At 37.0% G+C, this 8,716-nt stretch overlaps 1 protein-coding gene across 1 annotated transcript in view; it reads right to left on the bottom strand.

The window, feature by feature from the left end:
- Positions 1-1,134: 1,134 nt before the first annotated feature.
- The window catches only part of AstA-R1 (allatostatin A receptor 1), a 61,934-nt gene continuing 54,352 nt past the window's right edge, over positions 1,135-8,716 (bottom strand). Inside the window, exon 5 of the mRNA XM_017898382.1 lies at positions 1,135-1,188. The gene's annotated coding sequence lies outside the window, so the exon portion shown is untranslated. The remainder of the gene's footprint in view (positions 1,189-8,716) is intronic.

The following is an 8,716-nucleotide window of genomic DNA, read 5'->3' on the forward strand; positions in this document are numbered from 1 at the left end:
ATTAGCGGAAACTCGTGGTAATATAAATTAACGATAAACCGACAAACTGAGAATTAGGAAATGCGAGACTTGGAAATCCGACGTTAAATCTGAAAGTGGAAACAATTGTTCTCTTTGATGAAGCATAGCGCGTCGAGTATGTTAGTATTGCAGGGATTACTCTTGATTAAATCCCTCGACATAGTGATTTAGAGGATTGAGAAATAATGGATGCTTCTTTAATAACAATAACAGTTTGATTCGCATACAAATTCTCTCTATCGAGATACTGTCAAGTTTCTCACTGGACTCTCGCTCAAAACTACCCTCTCCGAACTCCTTTTCAATGACAATGCATGACTACTATTTTTCACGTACTTCTCTTACACCCTATATACCTTTACACATTTATTTCCTGTTATTCTAATTTTTAACACTATGCCATCTTGTGGTGACACCACGTCGGTGTCATGCGAAAACTATTAGGCAAATACCGGTGACACCAGGTTGGTATCACGCGCAAATGATGAGTCAGTCCTAATGACGACGAACAAAAGAATCCCGATTAGACGTGTGGACGACATAGGGTTAATATTCTAAGACAAGTCTAGACTTTCTCTATCAGAATTAGCACTTTCACTCGACCCTCCTGCACGCGATCACTTTCACCCTTCTGCATGCACTCGCAGGTATTAGCCTAATTGTAAGCTATGCTTTCGTTTTTTTACTATTGTGTCCTAAACACTTCGTATTCTCTAAGGACTGCGCCTATTCTATTCACACAGTATTGAATTATTAACTTAGCTACTGAGATCATTGATCTTTTCCAAACGAAAATGCATCGACGGATTGGAAAAATTGGAAGATTAGGATGTACGAGAAAAGCTATTCGCGAGTTTCAAGGACCTTGTAATACTAAACGCAATTTGTAAAAATCTAATTTATCGGGCTATTATTTAGAACATGGTATTTATCTAAGAACGCTGCGAAAGTTCGAGTAAATTTGCAGTATGATTTATAGTACTATATTCTACGAATTTTTGTTAACACTTCAAGATAGAGTGTTGGGTTAATTAGTTTCTTATTCTACGTAACCAATATACATATAATAATTTCTTACCTTTTAAATTCCGATGGCACGTGACGTAGTCCACAGCAAGGCCAAGCACTCGTCGAACGTGTTCGGACGCGACGAAGAACAACACGTAACTGAAACAAAGACACTGGTGAAAATTGACTGCCAGCCTGACCCATGATGTTTACATTGAGCCATGTCTACGATCCACAGTTCTCACCTTTGATACTCGTGTCTGGATCGATTTCCTTATGAGTCTCCACGATATTGTAGACGAAGAAGTCAATATATAAAAGAATCTTAATTACGCATGGAGTACTATCAGTAATACAGTGCAGCAAAGCAATTAACCTCGTATAGTGCTAAATAATACTTGAGATTATCATCTCAAATTATTATTATGTCCCAGGTATCGATACCACTTACTCTATTCTATCTATTGAAACTCGTACTTCCACATCTATATATATAATTATAATATTGGTTACAATGCATGTCTTCATAAACAATTGTTTATTAAGGTTAAGGTATAGTAAATGAAAGATACGAGATATTAACAGTTCGGCTTTGCTATCATATTTTCGATGAAGTTAAAAGAAACGATTGTCCTACTGCTAGCTTCGCTCATCACACATTCCAGCCTCACTATACATATAATATTTACAATTATGTATATGTATTACAATTATATATGTAGGAGCAAGAATATTTAGAATGATTATAGGTACGAATGACAAGCGGATATTGAGGTTAACCCCTTGCACTGTGATTTAATTACGAAAAATTATATATCCAAGTAGTATTTCATTTTAATTACCCACTAGGTACCTATTCGATAGACGATAAGATTGGCTAAAAATTTGAGAAATTCTAAATCCACCATGTGTTACACGTATCATAGAAAGCCTCGAGCACCCTTCTATTTCATACCACCAAGAAATAAAAAGTATAATTAAGAATAAAAGTATTTGATGAATATTATTTACCCCTTTACCACGGTACGTATCATGGCTCCCAAAATCCTACACAATCTCTTAGGCCAAAAGTTCTATCAATCAAGAGCGGATGTTGAGGTTAACCCCTTGCACTGCGATTTAATTACAAAAAATTATATATCCAAGTAGTATTTCATTTTAATTACCCACTAGGTACCTATTCGATAGACGATAAGATTAGCTAAAAATGTGAAAAATTCTAAGTCCAAGTGCAACATGTGTTGCGCGTATCACAGAAAGCCTCGAGCCCCCTTCTATTCCATAGCACCAAGAAATTAAAAGTATAATTAAGAATAAAAGTATTTGCTAAATATTATTTACCCCTTTATCACAGTACGTATCACAGCTTCGAAAATCCTACACAATCTCTCTGGCCAAAAGTTCTATCGATCAAGAGAAATTTATCTTCGTCCATCCCTTTTTCAACCCCCCGCTGCTATACGAAGCTTCCACCCCGCCGAGTGCAAAGGAAGCTTCCTTCGCTCTGCAGAATCAAAATTCCCGTCAAGCTCTGCTAAATCTTGGACAAGTTAAACCCAGTTGGAATTTTGGAACTTCCCGACTCCGCTATTTGACCGTGTTTTCCCGGCAGCCGTGCCGGCAAACTTGTCTCTACGAATTTTCTTTTCACCCCCGCGTCCACGCCGCTCCTTTATCCCCCGATCCTGGTTTCCGGTCTTTCGATTCCTTTGTCACCTCTACCCCCTCTAGCTCGCCGGTTCACTGTTTGCCGATGCACTTCATGAATTTTCCATCGACCATGGACGCGAGTGTCGTGCAGTCCAAATACTCGAGAATCGACGTCGCTTCCGGACCAGTTCCAACCCCGACTCTCCGGACGCTGAGCCCGTATTCTTCGAGACTTCGATTTCCATATCTACCAATCGGATAAGAGGACACGCGAAATCCTGGATCCGGCTAATCTCGCTGATCCAACCGTCCTGGACGCGTTCAGCCGACGTCGATCACTAGTCTGATCCAGCCTCTTCCAGCCCGGAGAGACATGTCCTCCTCGGCGACGTTGAAAGAGCGGTCCAAGCGTCCCCTTGCCGATTCGCAATTCGATTCCCGCCGTTTTTTCCGCCCCGAAATTCCATTTCACTTCGCTGCATGCAAAGCAGCCTCTCTTCTTCCGTTGTTAACGGAGACCTGAGAATTTTTCCTTCTACCCGTACGTATCTAAGTATGCGCGAGTACCTCTGTGTAAGATTAAGCTTCCTCTGTTTCCTCGGTTCTGCATCCGTTGGGCTGAAATTGCTCGGTAGAGTGGAATACACGCCAATCCGCGAAAATATCAGTCCGATGTTCCGCACTGGCACTGTTTACCCGCTTTCCTCGGTGAACGATAAATCTGAACGGCGATTTTTGTTTTCCTCGAATCCAGGCTACCTTTGGTTACTCGTTCCATCCCGTGATAAATCTCGGTGAATGATGGGTGAAGCAGGTGAGGTGAGTTCGTATCTTGGTTAACGCGGTCAGACGAGGCTCGTGTTTTATGGTAATTCGATGCTATCAAGCATTTCAAGACATCGCGGCGGAATGGATGCTGAGATTTGTGGCGATTCTTCACGTGAAAAGCAGGTCCGACGAATTCGAGGAAACGTTTCGGATATCAGGCTTCCGTATTTGTTGAAAATACACCGATGTGTGTTAATTTTAACTTCGACTTTCAGCCAGAAATTAAATTAGGAATGGTTAACTATTTTCCTGATATCGCTTTCAGTATATTTAAATATCTCTCGTAGACTGATGCTTCTCGTAATAAAGGAACGTTCTCGACTCGGTACAAGTTTCATTATATTTCCAATTTAATAAAATGCCTTTGAAACACGAAATTGGTAATTACCCTGAAAAGTTTCCAACTAATTTACCTGCTGTTACTGTTTAGACAATTTGTTGCGAGTGTTGTTGGATGAGTGAGACTCCTTTGCTTATAATTGTATATGATGCGATATAAATATATATTCGAGTCCTGTCTAGTGTGAATGATGTTTAGAAGAATGTGTCGGAATAAAACAGTCGTCATAGAATTGTCGAGGGTTGAATGAAAGAAAGAAGAAAGTTCGAGAAATAACAAATTGGTTTACTATTTCAGTACTATATTATTTTCATATTTTAATCATATTTTTAATACTAATATTGTAGGGTGGTGGAAACTGGTTTTGAGACACCAAAACTTGACAAAAAGGCAAGAACAGAATAACACAAACTCAAAACTCATAAACCAATTTAACTTAGGAAAAGAACATCAAAATAAGGAAACGAAAGCACATAAAGATACACTCTGATTTAACTCTCTTTCAACACCAAGCAATCACGCTCGTGCTGGTCACAATTGATTTCTAAGGACTTTGTTTTGGTCGTCAAGGACCATGCTTTTACGCTTTTCTTAACGTACGCTTCACCACCCTGTAGGAGCCAAACAACTTAATTTTGTTACCTAAAATAACTTTTCTATTTGCTTCTAGAAAATATTCATCGGTTTACAATTTGTTTCTGTTGGCAATAGCCGATTCGCGATTTCTCTGGAAATGGTATCCTGCAATATTAATATTTAAATTAATTTAAGTGTAAATTAGCCCTTTGCACTGGATGATTTTTTGGCTAAAGAAGAATAGGAGTTCAAAGATTTTCTGTTACAAAGCTGACGACATTTTTCTGAGCAGTGAATAAGAAGTCGTATGATAATTAACACGTAGAATTATTTCATTATCTGAGATTTGACATATTAATAAATATCGAGCTTCGAAATTTTATCAAATGGCGACTGAAGGACTGAAGGATAAGGATTAATATTAATTTTAACCCTTTGCACTCGAGAGGTAACCTCCAATCACCATTTCATAAAATTTGGAAGCTCGATATTAATTAATATATCAAATTTAATGTAATGTAACAGTGTGCGAAGTATCGAAGTCAAATAATTCTACAATTCTATTATTATACAATTCCTTATTCACTGCTCAAAAAAATATTGTAAATTTTTTAGTAGAGAATCTTTGATTTTCTACTCTTCTCAAGCCAAAAAATCGTCGAGTGCAAAGGGTTAATATTAATAATATTTTATCTGTATAATTATACTTTGTGTTCCTCGTTAAAAATAGGAAAAGATATTTCTGTCCTATTCTGCCAACATTTATAGTGCAATGTTCAAACGTTGACAGAATCGATACAAGCAACGAAATTTTAGACATTCGAAATCAAGAATGCCACTCAGAAAGTTTTATTATTACTAAAATTTCCGAATGATTACCTTCATGGATAATCAATGAAAGTCCGTGATTTCGAACGTAGCTGAAACATTTTACAGAATGCTAATTAGCATTGCAGCTGCAAGGCTAATAAAAGTTTACACGCCCAACGGCGTTGTTACTTCGACGCAACTAATTATATCTTCGCTGTTTATCCGGACACAATGGAGAGGAACTAATTTGACGAAGCTTGTTCATTAGTTTCATGATTCGGGATAACGATTTGCGAGCATGCTTGGTAAATTATAAATTTCGCGGCGGAACGTGTTATCCGTTTCACTGTTGCATACAGCACGTCTTCGTTACGACTCCGTCTTAACAAAAAGGTGCATCGAGATAGGAATGGAAATACCAGAAACACTGACCTACTTCAATTAACGTTCCCTGGAGTATTTTGAAAACAGCAGAGATCGAATAATTAAACGAAATCAGGAAACTTTATGGTGTATTTGTAGGTAAATTTAACGTACAGTTAACTCCTGTCATCTCGAATTGTGTAATTTAAGCTGCAGTTTGCTAACGAATTAGTCTGCAGCTTAGCCGGGCCAGATTGCACTAATCCCTCGCTAAATAACTTCTTTCGTTTAGCCTGCTCTGCACGACCCTCTGATTGCACAACTTAGAGTAGTGACAGAATATAAAGTAAGGGATTTCACGATCATACATAGTGATATAACTTATACAAATCGATGATTAAAAATAAATGAGAACCACTGTAGAGAATGAGAAATAAATAAATGAGAATCCATAACAAAATTACAAAGTACAATTGAATGTATGAAAATTAAAGATACGATGAATAGTAATTGGAGAAATTGAAATAATAACCACGAAAATGAATATTCATATTATCTAAAAGGAGGAATGTATAATTTCTGTGAATTTACGTAAAACAATCTAAAATAATGTAATACAAGGAAAAGAAAAATTCAAAAGAAAAATTCGCGATTAATCGAAATATATTAGTACGTATCAAGCAAATAATTTTTCACGAATATTATAAAAATAATATTATAAAAATGATAAAAATGATAAAAATTCTATATTATCTTTATTCGTAACAAATTATTTCCTGTTAGTATGTTAGTATGTACCAAGCAAATAATTTTTCACGAATATTATAAAAATAATATTATAAAAATGATATTATAAAAATGATAAAAATGATAAAAATTCTACATTATTTTTATTCGTAACAAATTATTTCCTGTATTATTAAACAATAAGAGCTCCCAAGATAACTCAAGCTATTTAATAGTAAATTAATTTTCCTCGAAGAACTACTGAGCTACTTATTAAAACATGGAACCTCCATCTTCCTTTCATCAGAATAATTATTTCCGCCATCATTCTGTCCACCTAATCACTTCAGGGAAAATTCAGTAGAAGTATAGAACAGGAAGTAGTATTTCATAGTGTCTTCTGTCTCGTTTCAGAGTTTAACTTCTTCGTCTAATATCCCTATCGATCTAGTACGTTCCTAGTGACTTGAGAGAAACGCACCAGGAACTTCGAACCGGAGTTAGTACGCCATATTTTTATTGTTCTATCTATTTTCTGTTCCTTTCACAGTACATCGATCTTCGTCATGTTTCTCTGTATTTGTCAGCAAGGACGCGAACCTAACAGAGTCGTATGACCAAACCAGGTGGCATTGCTTTCTATATCTATACATCTATTTCCCTAGTGCTTCCTACCTCCATTGATATTCTGTATTCCTGACGCAGCAAGCTGATTTTCGCCGAAAATATTCAGGTGGTAGAAAGCAGTGATCATCGTGAACTGCATCCAATGCATTACACGCTGTTGCATATTTTTGCAAGCGTATATATACGTATATTTAATTATCGAGATTTGCAACGACGACATCAACCGAATTTTGGCAATATCAAATATTAATATTGCAATTTACATATTACTCGTTAAATCAATATATAAATTATTAATATCGCGAATATTACCAAACGCAATACCAAATGCAGGTTTTCGATGATGTTTCGCAATTTTCATTTCCGAATATGATTTTGATTTTAAAATAATTTTCAAATAATTTTAAGATCGTACGTCGAGCGTGGTGTATTTTAGAAATACGCTATTTCAAAGTGGCAAATATCGCGTGTAGAGGATTTATAAAAATCTCGCAAATATTCACAGGGGACAAGCTTCGGATATCGAAGGATATTACGGTTAAGAACGCTTTTCCGTATTTCTAGTGCGCGCACGTGAAATTTCCCAGTGAACAATCGTTAAATATTCGTTCGAACCGAAGCTAGATCGTTACACGCAATTCCGCGAGTCCTTCGTGCTTGGTTTAATGACCATTAATTATCAATGGCACAGAATTCCAGTGATAACGCGTGTTAGCACGCACTTTAAGTGGCGCCGGAAATGCGATTATTCTATATACAGTAACGCGAAAGAAAGTTAACTGGTTGTTGGAAATCGTTCGTTTTCGCACACGCGATTCGAACCTATGACGAACGATTCATTCGCATAACGAATTCCATCCAGAATTTAATCCCATTTCACTGACAAATTATCGAATTAGTAATTTCATTTACCGAGATACGCGTATAAAAAGATATTAATTTCCAATTACCCGCTGCAATTAGTGCTTGAATTTAACACGGATAATTGGATAATTGGCAAAGTTAAATTTGAGATCAGAATTTTATTACATATACGCGATTATGGAATGTATCAGAGTAACGAATACGAGATTAATTGATATTCGTTAAAAATTACTATCCATTTGAAAAAGAAATATTTTCAAACCCAACCTCGAGAAAATTCAAATTTCTTATAAATTGAACCAAAGCTCACAAATTTCCATGAATAATAATTTTTCTATTTCCATAAAATTCCCCTTCTCTTAGTCGCAAATTTGACACCATATCCGTTCAATCCCAAGTTACTTCGATTACCACATCGTGCCAGAAAATAATAATTACGTCACATGGGTACCAAAAATACTAAGCTCTTCGTCCTCGTTAAATTCCATTCTTCCTCCCCCATCGAGCAGCGAGGCACGTCGAAATAGAAAGAGAAAAAAAGAAAAAAGGAAAATCGAAGGGATCGATTTACTGTGGCAGGAAATGAAGCACGCATCATCTGCCACGGGACATCCTAAATGCGTCACTATGAAACGCTTGTGCAATCTGCCATTTTTCATCGTTCTATTTCGATCCTCTGCGTCCCTTCCGCGATCGGATCGTCGAAACAGCGACGGAGGACGTGAATGCTCAATCGGTTAGAAGTCATCGGATCAGCCGCTAATGATCACGCGATCAAGAATAGATGTCACTACTGCTAGCCGAATAATTCGATCCCTTCGATCGTCCAGCAACGAGGCGATAACGAGCGACAATCAGCAGCTGTTTCAGCGCAGCGAATTCGCGCATTTCGAAACGGAAGAG

This window comes from Eufriesea mexicana, unplaced genomic scaffold, assembly GCF_001483705.2.
Source record: "Eufriesea mexicana isolate 0111107269 unplaced genomic scaffold, ASM148370v2 scaffold4744748174, whole genome shotgun sequence".
Taxonomy (NCBI): domain Eukaryota; kingdom Metazoa; phylum Arthropoda; class Insecta; order Hymenoptera; family Apidae; genus Eufriesea; species Eufriesea mexicana.